Here is a 19,256-nt window from a genome sequence, read left to right on the forward strand (position 1 = left end):
GTAACTATAATGTAATTTCCTATGTAATCCATAATCTTTGGTTTTTCCCTTTTTTATTTAGAAATTTATTTTTTGAAGAGAGTAAAATAATTCTGTTTGACCCTCTTGATAGCAGGGATTATTTCATATTCATCTCTACAATGACCAAACAAAGAACAGTGGTTAATTCAGAGGAGGTTCTCAATATATGCTGGTTGAATGAATACATATATGAATAAAATGTATGTTTTTAAACAATGTCCTATATATTACTAAAAAATAATATTATCATAATTCTAGTATCATCAGGGTTAGGATTTTTTATCTGTAATTTTACAAGGATATTTTCTTTATGATTCTCCCTAGATAATTACTATCCGATCTGTTCCTAGTGTTTCCACCAGCATGAGGTATGCTAAACTAAAAATTATCCTTGGACTTAGCTTTGTGTAAGTAAAATTTATTTACATTCCTATCTGGAGTGAAGTTGAATAAATAAATGTTGATAAAGCATTGAAATGTGCTGAAGAACTGGTCATCACTGTTGTTGGATTTTTGGGGGGAAAAGGTCATGTAAAAGCAATATTTTTAGCTGAATGGCAATTAGAGAAAAACTATTTAGACATGCGTTTCAACTTCATGTCTGGGGCTTTCACTTGTCTCCATACCCTTGACTATTTCTATTTGCTTGTTTTCGATTTTCCCACCAGAAACTAAGAGATAATGAACTAAGACAATATGGCTTGTATTTTTGTAAAGTGAGTACCTTGTTTTCTTTTGAGTGAAGATTCTATTGTGTACTTTGAGGCTGTACTTGGAGAGACGCAAAGCCTTTGTAATCAAAGGCAAAGACAATACATTTAAGCATTTAATGCTTGCATCTTGATGATTTCATTATTGACTTCTATTAAGCTCTCTCTAGGCTAAGAACCAAACTCCCCCACAGCTTTACAAAGCTGCATGGCTGGATCTATTTGCTATTAAGTTTAAATCCTCATTTCTCCCCATGACACGCTTATTGACTTGAGATGACTTCCTCCTGGTCTTATGGAGACATTTGCATACGCCACGTTAAATTTCTAACCCTCGAATCTCTCTACTCCCTCCAACAGTACTTTGCTGAATCTCTTCACTCACTTATTCTCAGGTGTGTGTCTCTCTCCTCTTTCTCTTTCTCTCTCCTTCTTTCTCTCTCTTTCCCTCTGTCTCTGTCTCCCTCCTCTCTGCTACTTCAGTCACTTTCCCCTGGCCATGAAGGCCATTCTTAGTTCTGATACAGAACCATATTCTTCTTGCAAGGTGAGTCCAACCAGCAGAAGTAAAGTAATGAGATTATGATTAAAAATACACCTTGATAGTGGAGTATCCATCAACCTGTCATAGAAATCTTATCTCTGGAGCTAGTCTCATCAATCTGACCTTTCAATTACTATCCCCAGTTCATGACTCTTAAATATATATAACTCAGAGATGGAGTTTGAGATATACAACTCTTTGTATGGTACCTACAATACTTGGTACCAGTCAATGTCTCTTTTGTGGAATCTGTAGCCTCCTTCTAAGGTAAATTTTGTCAGGATCAAACCTGGTCATTTTTACTTTGACCTGTGTTTTAAACTGACTCTAGCTGCTCTAATGTATAAAGTCTTCAGTATCAGGAGCTAACACAATAACAATTTATTTCTATTCAGGTAGTAGTCAAAGAGGGTATCTCTGGTTGGCAACTGGCTTTCTTCCACATGGAGATTCAGGGACTCAGGTGCCTCCATCTTGCAAATCTGTTACCCCTGCTCACCAGGGCCTGGGAGTGTTCTGCATTCAGTTAGTAGATGAGGAAAGAAAATGAGGAGACACAGCTAAACTGCTTCTCAACGTCCCCCACCCTGATGTGACACACATCACTTCCCCTCACGGTCATGAAAACATGTCATGTGACCTCAGCTGGATGTAAGGGGAGCTGGGAAGTAACATCTCAGTTGGGGCAGCCATATCCCACTCACAATTCCCTACTATAGAAAGAAGAGCAAGAACGTTTGGTGGAGTACTGGCCACAACCTCTTTCTGTAATTCAAATTCATTTTTAAAATATTTATTTAATGCCTTCTTTAATCCTAGGAGACCATATTTTTTTATTAAATTTCAATTTATACCCGTATTCTGTTTCTTCAGATCCATACTCCAGGAGAAAACCTTTCTTGAATTTACAATGATTATACCACATGAACTGAGGACATGCTACATGTTCATATGGAGTGTGATTATATGTTATAGGTATTCCACTTTGCAAGCTGGTGATTCAAAGGGATTGTTGAGAAACACCCAAGCCTGACTTAACTTCAATCTAGCAGCGTTTATTAACTGTCTTTCTGGGTGTAAATAAAGCAGAGTCAGTCATAGTGCCAAAGACCCACCTACAGCTCATTAATGATCTTTCCAAAGGATCTGGATCCCTCTTTATGCAAAGACTACATGTCACTCACACATCTCCATGACCTTCCTGCTGAACCTCTGTATAAATCTCTGGAGGCAACAAAGAACTATGGGAAAAATACTGCCCTGGGCATCAGCACTCCAGTAATGGCCTCCCTCATCCACACTCACCTACTGGCCAGGATTTTCTTTGCTTCAGTTTCTTCCTCACTCAAACAATGAAATTAAAGCAGGTAAGATCTTGATTTCTTCCACTGTTAATACCCTATGCTTTTTTATCCCTCTAATGTCAAAAGTCATTATTCTGAAATCAGGGAGTGAGGAGGAAAAATAGTGTTGTTATAGCTAATGTATCATGTGTCTAGTTTAGTAACCTTCAGAAATAGCAGACCAGACCACCTTCCCTTGGAGACTGGTAATAAAAGTATCACATAGAGATCTACTCTTTCAAAAATTTGAGTAAGAATATTTACAAAACCAATCTATCACTTCACAACCATCAAATACTTCATATTCAGAGTTGCAAGCAAACAGTATGGCTGCTATTACTACAAAGAGATCCAGTGTACTTGTCATCTTATGCTTAGTTTTCAGGCTCACCTCGGTAGAGCAACAATTGATACTGCCTTCAGACTTCAGTGTGCAAACACACACACACAGACATCCTGCCCAAGGATGGGGTATGCTGCTAATGGATAAGATTCCTTGTTGTGTCTGACTACCAGCTGCCTGACATAGCAATTACTCCTATAAAATGCCTAATTTTTCATAGGGCATTAAACATGGTAGCAACTCTTGGCCAGATGTGTAGCTGTGTTAAAATAATAGTGCTAAAGTGAAAAGAGAAGAGGTCAAATATTACTGATGGAAAATAAGCGAGAGTTCCAAGGAGGATGTTATTTTTACTTTAGAAAACATAAACAATGCTCAGGAACTTTAGAGGAAGAGTTCTAGAAGCGAAGAGGACTTCTGTTTTGACTAACAAGGGAGATTGTCAATCCAACACCTGGACAATCCCTATACTTCAGGGCTCCATAGTTCCTACAGGCATCATCTTATATTCCTAACAGTACTTGGACAGTTCTTAGGCGGACTGTAGATTAATTGCTACTTATACTTTGAATAATGCTTATTGGGATGTGCTGAGAAAAGAGAGGATGCATATAAAACATCCAACAATTTAAGCTTAAAATATAGAGAGCCAAGCTTTATAATTTTAAATCCTGTTTAATAATAACAATTACCATAATTAGTGTCTATTATGTACAAATTCTATAAAGGTTCTCTATATGCTTACCCATTGAGTTGTTATAATATTTCTAGGTCAGATGTTTTACAAAGGAACTGAGGCTTATGCCATTGTGAAAATTTTCCAAGGTCAAAAATTTGAACCCAAATTTAAAGCCCGTGTTCTTATCCTAATGACCAGTGCTTTTCCGAGCATCCCTTCCTCTTTGTTTTGTTTTATTTAAGAAAACTGATTGTCCTTTTTGTAAAGAAGAATCAAAGGAGAAAATGATATAGGAAACAGAGTTAAATAAGAATTTAAAGAATACAGAATTAATATCTTTTACCTAATATGTCCATAAACTGGCAATTAAGACCTTTTGACCCTGAAATGATTGAGGCAGCTCTGTAAAATTTCAGCATCTGAAAGTTAGATCAAAATGAAAAGACTGATTCTTGCAAATGGAAATTGAATATGAGAAGTGGTTAAGTATTTTTTGAACAAGAATTGGGACAAATATTAAATGAAGCAATTCTTGCTAATGGCTGGAAACTTTAAGTAGATAGTAAACTCAAGATAATAGTTTTTAATTTCTTATATCTTGATTTAAATTGCATCTGCCTTCCAATCAATTTTAGATAAATACTTGTGCTATTTTAAAATTATTTCTTTTATAGAAAAATCATATATTTTATTTTATTTTATTTTTTGAAAAATCATATATTTTAGAAAGTGCATTTTTTCTTAGTTATTTGTGCCTGAAAATAAATGTAACATTGACATAGTTAGGTACCACTGTTTACCTTGTAACAGAAACAGTTTATAAAGATATAACCTCCAATTTAAATTTTGCAAATTTAAACCTATAAATTACAGACAGTTGCATTATTAAGTTCATTTTCTAGGTCTTACCATCTCATGGGAATTTCTGTATTTCATTGAATCTCACAATTTTAGAATTCTAGAGACCTTACAACTATTCTAGTACATTGTTTCTCAAACTTTTTCTTTTTCTATTATCACACCCCTATGAATAAAAATTAAATTATATTTAAATTCTTCCTAACAAGAGAAATTTAATACTAAAGAATATTATTTGGGGGGGGTTGGGTTGAGCTTTGAAAGGTCACAAACCAATGTAGTAGGTAACAATTTTCTAATCCTTCAAGAATTGATTTTTCCCTGCCAGGGGGCAATATTACCCCCTTCCAGAATATATAATCTAGTCCAATATTCTCATTTTGCAAAGGAGGACATGGAGACTTGAGAGGAAAGCAATTTGGTGGCAGGACAAGTTGCAGGACATGATTTGGGGTCCTTGTGTCATGTTTCTTTCCCAGCTCTACCCAGCTTTCCCATTCCATGACTGAGAGGGAAGGTCTGAACAGGCAGAATATGATACAATGGGCCTTGAACCTCTCTCTGGCAGAAGCCTCCACTTGAACAATGTAGGACAGCACAGAGGCACAGTGGGCCTTTCATTTTCAACTGAGTTTCACCTGTAGACTTGACAAAAAGAAAGGCTTCATAAGGAGCAGGGCCTGGATCAACATTTATTGTTGCACAAACCACCACCCACTTTGAAATTCAGACCCAGTGACCATTACACCTGGGTCTGTTAGACAAATAATCTGAAAAATCAATATCTACTGTTGACAGCAAGAGTAGTCCTTAAAACCAGTTGCCTGCTCTCAGAATCAGCACTCAGAGGAGCCAAATTTCTAATACAAAAAAAAAAAAATGAAATGAGTTATTTTGCTATAAGATTGACCATTGAACACCTCTCCTTTGGAGAGCTTGACTCTGATTGGATAAACTTTCTGGCTGCATCCCTCTGCATAAGAGCTGAGTAGAGGCAGACTGGTACAGAAGCATTTCCTGCTCCTCTATTTATGCTTGCAGGTAGTCCAATATGTTCTTAAGATAAAGCACTTAGAATTGGATTACAGGCAAAACAGGTAGCATTCTCGAAGTGTGATAAACAAGGCTGATACTGAAAGCATTATGGTTATGGCTGAGAATTATCATGAAGAGTGGTGGGGTATTGAAAAATAAACTATTTGGATGTCAGGCTTAGTAATTTATGTAAATGTTATTGCTGCCTCTGCAAGTCCCAGTGGAGTTTCCCTCTCACATTCATAATATCAAATAACTTTGAACAGCCCATATACAAATTTTATAAAATGAAATAACTCATTTTTGCAAAGCAATCTTAGGATTTTCATTTGCTATCTGATAGCAGTAGCTCCAGGGTAATGAAGTGTTGGTGAGCACCTCAGTCCCAGCTAGCAGATTGTTCACCTGGTTCCGGTGGGTTGGAGGAGGTCTTGCACAATGCCTATGTGTAACAGTACTCAAGGTCTTCTCATCTATATTGGCATGGAGGATGAAAGACACAGAGCAATGGGAAAAGAGGAGAGGAGCCAACTTTTGATCTTGGAGGCCCTACTAGTGCTGTTATCTGTGTACAGTGGAATTTAGAAATGCCAGTGGCCAGATTTTTCCATGTCCTAAACAAGAAGGGCACCAAATTTCCCTTACATATCAATCGAGAAAGAATGGCTGAAAGGTGCCTTCAGTTCAAAAACCAACATTTTCTTTTTTAGACAGGTTCCTCTTACAGTATTAAGAGACTCTTATTTTATCCTCTGATTTCAGATATGGAATACTTTTTAATGATATCTCACTTAACACATAGTGTGAGCAATTTGTTTCTTAAACTCTTGTGACCTCATTTTCTAAATTGCATAGCTGTTTTTTTTTTTTTTTTTTTTTTTTTTTTTTTTTTTGCGGTATGTGGGCCTCTCACTGTTGTGGCCTTTCCCGCTGCGGAGCACAGGCTCCGGACGCGCAGGCCCAACGGCCATGGCTCACGGGCCCAGCCGCTCCGCGGTATGTGGGATCCTCCCAGACCGGGGCACGAACCCGTGTCCCCTGCATCGGCAGGCGGACTCTCAACCACTGCGCCACCAGGGAAGCCCTGCATAGCTGTTTTAAAGGTGCTGATAGAGGAAACTGCACTCCCTAAATGTCCACATGACATTGTCCTGAATAGGTCATAGCTTCCCACAGTTCTAGGGTTTGGCATTGCTGATTTATTGATTCCTTCAGCCGTCAAGTGGCCCGTGTGTGTGGAGGAAGGGGAAGCAGAGAACTTGGGCCATATTCTTACAGGCTCCAATGTGCCTCACAAATAGTATAATTTTCTGTGTGTTTCATGATATACAAAGTTTAGGAAACCCTGACCTAGGCCTTTGTGGCTACATATTTTCCTTGTTCTATCAAGTTTTAAGGAGACATGATTACATGTCTCCTTAAAACATGATTACATGTCATGACAAGTTTGTCCCAAGAACAAAATGGCTGGTCACAAATAGGAGAGTGGGGCTGGAAGTTATGGCTATATTTATTATACCCAGTGCATCATCCAGCTCTGGGCTAGGAAATTCACATTCCGTATTTCCAGTGATCCCTATTAACTGTATGACACATATGTGATTATATTCATGAATATAATATGTTAAAACTTAACCCAAAAATAAAGGTTCTAGAAGTTTAAGTCTCTCGTTGTTCAAATTCACCCAATCAGTAGAGAGAAGAAATTTGTTCAAACCCAATTTTGTCGTATTCTAACAGCCATGATCAAACCATAGGCAAGGAATGGTAAGACATAAGTATCTGGCAAGGACCTTCAGCTACTTCTCCATCTAATTTCAAGGTTTCTGAAAGTGAGGCTAGGCCTCCATCTTCTTCAAATCCCTCAGAATACCAAGGTCATCTGATAACAAGTGATAAAATTGGAAAAAGAGTCTAGACTTTAGTATTTCATTTTTAACAAAAAGCAAAGCCAATGATTATAGACTGGAATTTCTAAGTCAGAAAAAAGCAAAGCTGATTTTTCCCAACACGAAATATTCTGAAACTAGTTAGATTATTTAAAATTAGATTCAATTAATTTAAAACATGACTAATTTGCAAATCCAGAAATATATTTCATAAAATAAGGTACATCCATGTTTCTGCTTTCTGTCTTTGGAGGAATGTGTGACATCTACGCCCATGTTCTATATATAAAATGCAAACAAAGATGCAAAGGCGTTAGCTGTTAGAACCAGAATTCAGAAGGTCCATGTAACACAGGCAATGCTTTCTTCCCTGCAAAGGTGAAATTCCACACATTGCCTTTGGCTGAGAAATCGAAGCTCAGTTGTAAATAAGGCTGAAATTTAAAATGATGAATGGAACACTCAGGGGAAATATGTGTGTGTTCAACAAAACCCAGAACTCTTTGAACACTCTTTAAACTCCAGGTGAGCTAATTTTAAAACATATGAAGAAAAAGCAGAACTTTGACCAGTATATGCCAAAGATACAGAACTCTTCTTTTTTCTTGAGAGATAGCTAAGGCTTAATCTTGGTGATGATTCAGGTGCTAGAATTTATAACTAAAGTCATAGAAGAGTGAAAGTAAAGCTAGAAACACCTCTGCACAGGTCTAATCTTTGGAAGTGATGTCTCAGGGGAAATATTTTGCTCGTCTTTGTTCCACTGCCACAGTAGAAGAGTAATGCTAGATGGATGACTCATGACCTTGGAGGTCTTTTGTGAGGTTGAAAGCCACCTTGACTTTTTTTCTCCATAAGCCAGCATATACAAATACTAGACAAACACACACACCACACACACACACAGGTAAATTCACAAAGAGCAGCAACCTCTCACACTGACTATTTCAGGATGGATATGTGGGAAGTTCCAATTTCATAGAAAATCAGGCAAGATTCAACATAATCACTCAACATTCTCCCAAAGGCCAGAGCAAGACCAGTGGAGGATATTATGCTAATAGCACCCATAATCCCATGCTAATTTATTTTATCAAATTAAAGCAAAGGCTGCTCTTTGACCCCAGGGACCTTCCATTCTTTCTCTGGGTCCCCACAGTGATCTTGAATCCATTTAGTAGAAGAGTTTGCCAAGAATATAAATTAATAAAACAGGATTAAAGGGAGACATGATTATAACCAATTCCTTAATCCCAGTGAATAATTAATGATAGTGATTCATGGTTTGGCTGAATCATTTTTATATTTGAATAATAAATACCTTCAAAATAAACTTTCCATGAAAACCAACTGAGGCAAACTTCTGGTTCAGTGGAAAGTTTTCTTGTAGGAATTCATGTCACTAGGGCAGAATCTGGAGAGGCTTCCTTGTTTTACATGCTTTTCAATTAATATTTCAGGGTGGAAGATTAATCTCACTAATCACGAAGATCTTACATATTTAATTATCAAAATGTGAGCAGACTATATTCTGATGATGGTAAATTTTTAAAATACATTTTTGATAATTAGGTATGATTTCAGTTTAAAAATCAGATCATTTATTTTTATTTATTTTTTTGCGGTATGTGGGCCTCTCACTGTTGTGGCCTCTCCCGTTGCGGAGCACAGGCTCCGGACGCGCAGGCTCAGCGGCCATGGCTCACGGGCCCAGCCACTCTGCGGCATGTGGGATCTTCCCAGACCGGGGCATGAACCCATGTCCCCTGCATCGGCAGGCGGACTCTCAACCACTGCGCCACCAGGGAAGCCCAAAAATCAGATCATTTAAAGCAGATTCTTTGGTCGCAGGATTATATTTCTTCTTTATCGTGCTAGACTATGCCACAGATTGAAGGCCCCTGCCCACTAAATGTCCATCATTTTCCACAATCATTGTGACAACCAAAAAACACTCCTGCAGAAGATTAAAGGGGTAAAACAGGCACTCCCTAGTCTCACAATGTTTCCTACTCAGTTGGGATAAAGCATATATAAAATCTTTAAAACCCTTGTCTCTACAAAATTTCCATCAATTTTAATATGAATCTAAATCTAAGAGCAGTTGCTCATACAATTTGTCAAATTATCAGGTATGTGAACAAGAATTTTGTAACTGAATTTCCAGCACGAGTCATTTTTTGCCCCTCTCATGGAAACAACATATAGAAGAGCTCAGAGTTTTGGCCTCCAGAAAAATTCTTTTTCTGTGGCCCCCATCTATGTACATAATTTGATTTAAAAATGCATCCCAAAATGTATGTACCCATGTGAGTTAGAGTGATTTATTAATGAAGTTTTAGAATAATGAGTAGAAAAGAGGTACTTAAATATTTGTTTCTTGTCCAATCTGTGCATGAGAAGATTATTTGCATCATTCAGGCATCATTTCTTCCTGTTCATGCCTAGGAATCATTTCTTTGTGTTCTTTATTGTGAAGTGTGCCATTCTTAACTATTTTCATATCTCCCACAATGAGAAAAAGGTGAGAGATGTGAATCTTGGGAGCCTGTTTTCATTGAAACAATATAAGTCTCCTTGCCTGTACATTTTCCCAATACCATTTGTTCAGTACTGGTTACCTCATTATAAATGATGTGGCACTGCCCTTGATGCTACCTGTGAATACTATTGTCTTTCAAGGACTCTCCCTCATTGATGACAATTACAAATGCAAATCTTGTTTAGGATATGGAGGAAAATGGGCACAATAGATGTTTAATTTACCACTCAGAGTTTTATAGCACAAACAACAGATCTAACAGCCACATCTACTCTTGAACACTTTAGGCAGGTGTCACTGCATTCTTAGATTGAGATCTCCTTCAGTGTTAACTCTGCCTTTACTTTCCACACATCAGCACCAATGGAGAGGGTAGGTAAGGAGAACAAAACAAATGGCATATTTGCTCATGGAATGTCCCCCCTTTGTCCAGTATGGTGGGCTGAATAACAACCTGCAAATAGATCAAGGTCCTAATCCCTGGAAATTGTGCATGTGAATTTTGTGTTATACAACACAAGAAATTTTTCAGATGGATCTAGAGACTGTCATACAGAGTGAAGTAAGTCAGAAAGAGAAAATCAAATATCGTATGTTAACGCATATATGTGGAACCTAGAAAAATGGTACAGATGAACTGGTTTGCAGGGCAGAAATTGAGACACAGAAGTACAGAACAAACATATGGACACCAAGGGGGGTAAGTGGTGTGTGGGGGGGTGGTGTGTGATGAACTGGGAGATTGGGATTGACATGTATACACTAATATGTATAAAATAGATAACTAATAAGAACCTGCTGTTTAAAAAAATAAATTAAATTCAAAATTAATAAAAAGAAATTTTTCAGATGTGATTAAGTTATGAATGTTGAGATGAGAATATTATCCTAGATTACCCAAGTAGGCCCAGAATGCAATCACATGTATTATAGAAGGGAAGCAGAGGAAGAACTGACTCAGAAGAGGAGAAGGCAGTGTGACCATGAAGCCATAGATTGGGTAATGCAGCCACCAGTAGTTGGAAAAATCAAGGAATAGAATCTCCCTTAGAACTTCTGTAAGTAGCATGACCTTGCTGACACCATGATTTCAGCCCAGTGAAAATGACTTTGGACTTCTCTCCTCCAGAAGTATGAAAGAATAAATTTCTGTTGTCTAATGTCACCAAGTTTGTGGTAATTTGTTACAGCAGCCTTAGCCAATACATCCAGCATGGCTTAAGACTGACCCAGGAAAGCAAGATGTTACCACATTGGTTTGAGTCAAGATAGGATATAGATTGGAAGGACCCATTGGCATTATGGAGCAACAGTCTTGAAATCCCTCAGAAAACTAAGGCACAACCACCTAGGGAATATTTTCTGACACAGAGCAAATATACCACAGGGTTAGTGTCAGTGATAGTGGTTGTTCAGGATAAGAGATTTCTGCCATGACCTTTATCTCCCTCTGGTTCTGGATGCTAGAGGCAGTACTTCCAGAACTAATGCAAAGGCCCCCATATGCAGGTAAAATCCAATGGTCAGAGAGAAATAATTGGTAGCTCAGGTCCTTGAACTCATGTTCCCATGTGAGTGAGTGCCACCCAAAATCAGTGTGTCAACACCATTCTTGCAGTCAAATCTTGTACAATACTGTGAAAGAAATACCTCATCTGCCAGGTACAGTAACCCACTTGGTGGACCATTCTCCTGGAACCAGTTCTCAGACATGGGGCTCTAATGCAATTCCATAGACATGAGTCCTGGAGCTCTTTGGGACATCTGGTTGACTCCACACAGGGGATAAAGGGTCATAGGGTGCCCCACATGGGAGAAAATGGGGCCAGAGGCCATTTGGATTCCAGCCTGGATTTGGGGCACTTTGTGAGGATGACACTGATGGTCTTAGTTTATCCTAGGCATTGGAAGTGGAGTAGGAAAATTTCAAGGAAAGCACCCCATATCTACAGAGGTTGGGACCCTGAAGCACAGGGCCTGGGATAAAGGCTCTGCTTCTCTGTGTCTAAGGGCAGTACTGGAAGAATTCATTAGCATCCTAAAGAAATAAAGTAAATGCTATAGAGGAGGATTTATATTTAAATTTCTGGTGAAATTTTCAGTCTTCAGTTTAGATAAAGTTGAAATTGTCCATGGCCACAGCATGATTCCTTCAAAATGGCCTAATACAATTTGAATCTTCATTCTGTGTATCAATGTTAATTACTTAGGGTTTAATAATCTCTAAATAGATAGAATTTAGAGTTTCTTGAAGGTTTTTTATATATTGCAACAACAAATTAACTTCAAACTCTAATTATTTAATCGTTTGTTGAGATTGCATTGCATTTACAGCACTGTGTTAAATTCTTTGATTAAAGCAAGGAAAATATTAAACCCAAATCTTGCTTTCAAGGAACGTATAATCTATGTAGAAAAAGTAAGAGGGGAAAGACTAATAAAATAATTAGAAGTCCAGCCTTGACTACAAGAAAGATTGTTTCATACAGTTAATTCTTCTGTGTGTGTGTGCACATGAGTGTGTGTGTAAGCAATTTAATTTTTCAAGTAAGTCAGTCAAAAGGTGAAATTGTGAAGAAATTTCTTCAACTTTTTTTTTTAATCTATTAGTTCACATTTGCTTTGAATTATCTGGACCCTTGAGCTAGCTTTGGAAATGAAATATAATGTATATTTAATCCACAATTCTGTAAATTATAAAAAAAATGCAGCACTTAAACCCACTTAGCAATCATGCCAGGAGAAGCTGATGAGCTATTTTAGCATGTGAAAACTTGCTCTTGCCAACTCCCCCTCTGTTCCAGAAAAGTACTGTCTATCTTAAAACTGCCAAACACAGGAAGTAACCACTCAGTAGAATTTTCTATTTTATACACTCAAAAGAAATGGACTTTTGAGTATCTTCCTTTACCTGGGAGATAAGACACTGATCATTTTGCTGACTCTCCTGGTTGGAAGGGAGCCAGGGAAATAATGGCTATCTGAGGATCTTCAAAGATTTAATCTTGGAGATGAGTTTATTGCAGGGCTCAATTCCTTTTGCTTTCCCGACCTGTCTACTTTCTGAAATGGCTGTTAGTATACAGGTACCTGACACAGGTATACACCCCCTGAAAGCCAAGTTACTGAACTACATTTCTGTAGAACTCAGCTGTACTTGCTGGGGAGGCTACAGTGCTGCTTATGATCAAGAACTATGCTTCCTGGGGTCTCTGCAACCAAGCCCAGACTTCATGTCGACTCAGCCCAGGCATCTGTAGAGCGCATAGACATATACTGTGGAGCACAGGTGGGAAGGCCAGAGGTACAGAGGGGGCAGGAAGAGCAGGTCTGAATGCAGAGCCCCAGTGGGAGGTATAATTAATTCAACACTCATTCATGCACCCACCAGTCAACCAGCCAGGTTTTTGAGTACCCAGTACATGCTAGGTGCCATTCTACATGCCGGGATAGAGCAAGGAATGACACAGAGCTGCTCCCCTCATGGGGCACTTTTTACTGAGGAAAACATAAGCGAATAAAAAAAACACATATAAGATCATGCCAAGTAGCGATAAGGGCTATGAGGAGAAATGTAGCAAAACAAGTTAGGGTAAGACTAAGCTGCTACACTAAAGAAATCTGATATAAACTCAGTGGTTTAAAGAAGATAGAAGTTTGTTTCTCTCCCACTTAATAGTTTGAGATGAGTGTTTTAGGTTGGGGGAAAACTGGGCTCCACATGTCAGTTAGGGATCTAGTTTCTCCTTGTGTTGCTTCCCAATGCCCAGGTGCCTTGTTGTTATCTGTATAATTGTGATTGTGGCCATTGAGCCTTAGACAGCAGGGAGAGGAAAGAGAGCAAAAAGAAGACACCCCCAGGGTATATGGAGCTGGCTTGGGGCGGGGTACACACCGCTTCCATTTACATTCCATCGGAAGAACTTAATGAAAGGTCACCAACTGCAAGAAGGGAGAGGTTCTACAGTATAGCTGGGCAGCTCTAATTCTACAGGAAAAAGAAAAGATGGATTTTTGCAACTATCAGGCTCTACTGCACCGAGGGAAGGATAAAGTGATGGGGGCTGATTTTTAGATAGGATGATAAGGGAAGTTAGCTCTGTGGAGATGACTTTTAAAGTGAGACTCGAATGAATTTAAGAAGTGAGCCAGGTAACTATCTGAGGGAAGAGTATTCTAGACAGAAAGAACCCAAAGTACAAACAGCCAGAGACAAACAAAGTTCAAGAACCTCAACTTTCTTGATGAAGGAGATTCATGTAGATTTAACACAGTTAATGAGGGGGAAGATAAGTTACTTGGGGCCAGATCACGAATGACTTTGGCCTTAATATGGCTTTTGGAGTTAATTCTCTTTCATAATGACATTAAAGAAGAGGAGAAAGGACCTTGAAGTGTTGTTGGCCGAAAGTGGAGCATAGGTAAGGGATTGAGAGCAGCTGTGAAAATGTTAAAACATCCTTATTCATGTAAAATGCATTGAGTCTATGGGCATCAAATGGGGAAGAGAGATTCATTTTAAGATCCTGTCTTCCAGCTGTGGCTGTCATGTTCTTTCCAAGAAAAGAAGTTTTACTTCCTCGGGTTTATACTGTTCATTACCAAGAACAAGTATTGAAATGTTCTTTTAACTGCCACCATCGTTCAAGAAAAAGATTACGGAAAGTACTTTAGCCTACAGTATTTACAGCAATTCCTCACACTACTTAACATTTTATTTATACTAATGAAAAAGCACTTTAATTCATTTGTATAGGTTGCTCTTTCTGAGAGATTGAGAATAACAAATATGTGTTATAAATATATAAAAATACATTTCATTTTTCTTCTAATAGTTGTTCCTGATAACAGGAGTTTAAAATGCAGACTGATGTTCTACTTTAATGTATTACAAAATTCACAATTTATATAGGTTTTCCTTGATAATGAATGCCTTTACCCATTATTATCTAAACAGTTTACAAGTGGTAAAAAATTAAAATCTTAATGTTTCTTTTCAATATTGGACATCACGTTAAGTCAGAGGATTCTCTCCTCTTCTTACTTTAACAAGTATACAAAAATCAGACCTTCAAGAAATAAATTCTCCTGCTCCATTGTCCTTCCATTGCACCCATCTTGGCAAAACCCCAATTATAAGTGAACTTAATGATCTACACTATTTGAGTCTATATCCAGGACCCAGTACTAAGTGCTGCTGGGAAAGAGAACAACAAAAGCAAAAAATCCTGTAGATTGGGTCACTTTGGGACCTTCAGCAAGGCCGAGCAATTCTGGTCCCTAATCAATTTTCTTGTATCATCTAAACCCACATGACTGTTTCTAACTTTCTCCATATTCTTCAGACATTTCAGCCTTATATATGGTTCCTCACTTTCAGCAAAGACCTTCACCCCTGACCAGCATACAGAAACCCTAAACTTCCTGACACCATATTTACTAATCTACACACATCTTCCACTTTTGTATCCTTTTTCCCACTTGTAAGGATGGAAGAGATACCTCTTTGTGTCAAGAACAAATCCCGAACATGTGCCCTAGTTCCCATCTCCTCTAGACTCCTTAGAAATTTTGCTCTTTAATCAATGTCTCTATTTCCAATAGTTTCAACCTCTCCCTTTCTGATAGCATTTTCCTATTAACTCTTTGGAGTTTCTCCTCCTTTTATATCCCATCTCCCCTGCATTTTTAGAGAGTTCATTGCTGTCCCCATTTTCTTAACTTCCTTTCATTTCTTAGTTGACTGGTCTGGTGTCTGCCTCCACACTGCCACTGAAAGGACACCAATGTCCTTTCAGTGTCCTCAAGGTCACCAATGGTAGTTTGTTGTTAAATCTAATGGGCACTTGTGGATAGCTTTTAAGTTGTCTAGAGCCTTGCTACTCATAGTGTAATTCCCAGAATGGCATCATCATTACCTGGGAACTCGTTGTAAATGCAGAATCTCAGATCTCACCCCAGGCCTACTACATCAGAATCTCAAGAAATAAAATTTCAGGAATTTGTGTTGTAGTAAGCTCTCCAGGAGATTTTCATGCTCACTATAGTTTGGGAACTACTGTTCTGCATAAATGAAAGTTAACAGTTCTAAATCCTATACACATGATCCAACATTATTTTTTCAACCCCAGGCACCTGTCATTGGGCTGGACACTCCTCTAGTCTATGTATGTTTCCCTTGAGATTGATATAGGTGATGCGTAAGGAATGTTACTGTTCCTTTTTGGACGATACTTGACTCTGTGGTTTTTTCCCTGCCTAGGGAAGTCTCTTGCTTATGGTAATTCAAAAGAGGTAGGTGGGCCATCAGCCAAATGGGAAGTAGACACCAACCCCAGTAATCCCACAGCAAACCAAGACTCATCCTTTAATTGTGTTCGCCCCTTTACTTACTTGTTTTCGAAACCGAAATAGGTTTACTCCTCACTCGTCAAAATTCTCCAAATCTATGAACCAGCAATAGACATTTATCTTCATAGGCGGTTGGCTCCTGTGTGAGTCAGGGTTCTAAATGGTGAGTAGTGAAACAAACTCTGGTTGATTAAGTAGAAAAAGAGTTAATTAAAATGATATTGAGGGAACTCAATAAATAGATGGGAGGGCTGATCAACTAAGCTTGAACCTATATTTCAGGAACACCCACAATCATGTTGCAGAGCTGGTCTGATGAGGGAAACATTGGTTCCACAGCTCCTGAACACAGGATGTTACAGTTGGCAAGTCCACCACTACTGTGTCCCAAACTTGACTTTGTGATCTATGATAGCCCCAAGCTTGATGCCTCTGCCACTACCTTCACCAGAAAGTGCATTCCACATGATCTCATTCTTTCCTTATGTGGCTCACTTCTCAAACAGAATGTCTAGCAGGTGTTTCCTCTGTCCCCTTAACACTATATTTAGAAAAGTTTTAAGCCTAGAGAAAAGTTGAAAGACAGTTTAATATATTAATATTTTCTAGTGGGTGCTTTTTAAGGCAACACTCAGATTATATATTTGCACTCTAGTTGCAAAAAGACCAGAAAAATATTTTTTTGGCTGCCATCTTGGAAAGGTAGAGATCAAATGTAGCACATTCCTCAAAACAAGGGTCAAATGTTATGGCCAGAGAGAAAAAAGTGACAAATATTTAATGTAATTCTGAAGATATGCTCAGAGAAGAAGGTACATGTTGGGTTACTATGTGTGTTGGTGTGAGGAATGTTGCCAAATAATTTTGGCTCAACAGATTTATTTTTGCCTACAATGGTAAAATTTAGTAATACTTAGGAAAACAGCCATTTCTATCATCAGGTCATATTATATATCTAAATCTGAACATATCTAGTATGGCTTCTACTTATTTTTTAAGGCAAGATAATTACTCTCTACTTTAGGAAATTCTCTATTCAAGGTTTCAGAATTAATTTTTCTTGACCTTTCAGCAGCATTTGATATTGTCCTAAGTTGCTTAATGCTTATTTTCTAAGACTGGAAACTCCATGAAGGCACAAAGCAGTTCTGAAAGATGTTTTGGAAGTAGATTCTATTTCATCTCTAGTGCCTGGCACTTAGTAGAGTCTACTGAAATCTGCTCAGTGAATGTGTCTATGATTGTTGTTTCTTTAGGCCTACAATTTATAAATTTATTACCATTTCTAGTGCAGTAAAATTGTATAGAGATGCTACAAATTAACCGATAATAGTTCGTTTGGAAAGGAGGAGGCAAAGAGACTCTGAAGATGGAAGATATTTTTTTGAGTGTAGATAAGCACTGATGGGAATATTTTGTTTGTTTGGCTTGTATTAAATAGAAATGGGGGTAGGAGAATAGGGTCCTCCATTAAGATCATCAAATGCATTCTGTCCATTTTTTTCTGATGAAGAGAATGAATCCCAAAGGGGTCAGGTGACTTTCCCAAAACCAATCATAACAACAAGAAACTAGAAATCAAGTTTCTAAGGTCCCATTTTATAAATATTTTTCTACTACATAACACTTTCATCTAATTCACACTATATGAGGATGTAAAGTTTTTCCAATATTTTATCTAAATATAGAATCAAGTATGTTACTTAACCAGGGGATGACATCAACATGGCGGACAGAGAAAGAGCCTCAAATGAATGCAAAAACTCTTATAGCATCTTAAGGATCATATTGCACACTTTCTCCCAAGCAAGAATTCTAGCTGCAGCCTCCATTATGCATTTGAACATGCATAGCCTACTCCTGGATCTTCCACTTCCTACATGTATTCTCTTTCACATTTATTCCCTGCAACTTTCAACCACTTCATTTGTTAAGCAAGGTCAATTATTGCCCTGCTTACTTAATAAGGTAACTGTAAGGATACAATAAGCCTAAAACGATGAAAGTCCTTTGAAAAATCTAAGTAATATAAATACAATACAGAATAGCTTAGGAGAGATGTTTTTGAGGGCCTCATCATACAAAAAGGTAACTGCAAGAAAAATTTCTGGATAAGTCTAAAATCTTATTCATCATTAATTTTAATTCCATGAAAACACTGCTGTAAATAAGACTGTTATGCAACTATACTCCCAAACTAAGCCCTTGGGATGAGGCTTTTGTTCACTCTGGAGCATTTGTTTACTCTCTATCACTTAGGTTTTCTGATTTGTTTCTCTGCCCTTAATGCAAAGGATCCAATGTATAGATGTTTCTCCTCTGTTCTCGAGGAAGACTTGCAAGGGAGTTTCAAAGAAATTGAGAACCATATCCTTGGCCTGAAACAGTTGTTGAGTGATCCAGTAAACTCTTTGTATGTTTGATTGCAGCATTGCCTAAAAATTTCTGCAAATTATTATAATGTCCATTTGAGTGGATGAGAAAATTTATGTTGTGTGAGCATTGCTGACTAGCTTACTGTTGGTAAGTGGGAGAGCAAGGATCAGAGTCTGTGTTTGTCTGATTCCAGCCTCTGCTCTTTTCAGGGAACCACACAGTTCCAAAAAGGAAAGGGAATAAACACTGAGCAAAACCAAGGCTAACAGCCAACTGGGAGAAGAAATAGAGCTCTAAGATTTTAGAAGAGTACTTAAATTCTGTAGTTAAAAAGGAAAAATAGATGAAGTAATTTCAGGGAGTTTAGGAAAAGAGGAAACAGTTTATTAGATCTCTTAGCTTGAGGATTTGGAGAGTTGTTAGTAAATTTTATTGTTTTAATTTGAGAATGAATCTGCATTGCCTTGGGCAGCACAGCTGTCACTATCAGCAAGAGAATAACACAGTTCAGATTCAGCAGAGAACTTTGGAAAGGAGTATTTTATTCCTTCTCTCTTGCTAATTC

This window comes from Mesoplodon bidens (genome assembly GCF_964165515.1).
Source record: "Mesoplodon bidens genome assembly, chromosome: 2".
Classification (NCBI taxonomy): Eukaryota; Metazoa; Chordata; class Mammalia; order Artiodactyla; family Ziphiidae; genus Mesoplodon; species Mesoplodon bidens.